The following is a 695-nucleotide window of genomic DNA, read 5'->3' on the forward strand; positions in this document are numbered from 1 at the left end:
TAATGGATGACATGGAAGCCTGAACCTTGTCTTTCCAGTCTATTAATTCTTGATTACGGACAACTCCAAGGGCATTATACCATGGACACTTGCCAAATAAACTTGCATTTACTTTCATGTGTTTCTAGTCAATTACATTGCATAAGACTGATAAATGGTAAATATAAATTCACAGCATGTAAACAACATGAAAAGCTAGCTGACCAGCAATATCACTCTCCCCAAAGAGTCCCCTCATGGACCTGCTCCAGAGTAGAGCCAAACCATGCCTGCCCTGCCTCTCCCAGGGCTCATGATCCATGTCATATCAGTATGCTTAAAATGTCTGTCTGTGTTGAAATTGGTATAATTTGATACAGCTGAAAAATCTTCAGCTGGACGTGAGTCAAGTCAAGCTAATTTTATTCCTAGAATGGATTCATAGAATAGACACATTAACAGAGACCCAACTACCCTCACTGGAAGAAAATTTGTTTTGAAAGTGAAAATGTCTCAAAACTTTGTTTGTTGTAACACAAATTGCCAACTTCAACCACATCCAAATTTTACGTATCAAATGATTTGTGTGGCGAGATACCTTTTTTCCACTTTTAGGCACCCCCCACAGGCAGAATATTACAAGTCTGTAGCACAGCTAGGCCCCAGCATCCAAACATGTGCAACACGTTTGGTTACAATCACTTAAGCCAATTTTC

Source organism: Acanthopagrus latus, chromosome 4 (genome assembly GCF_904848185.1).
Source record: "Acanthopagrus latus isolate v.2019 chromosome 4, fAcaLat1.1, whole genome shotgun sequence".
Taxonomy (NCBI): Eukaryota; Metazoa; Chordata; class Actinopteri; order Spariformes; family Sparidae; genus Acanthopagrus; species Acanthopagrus latus.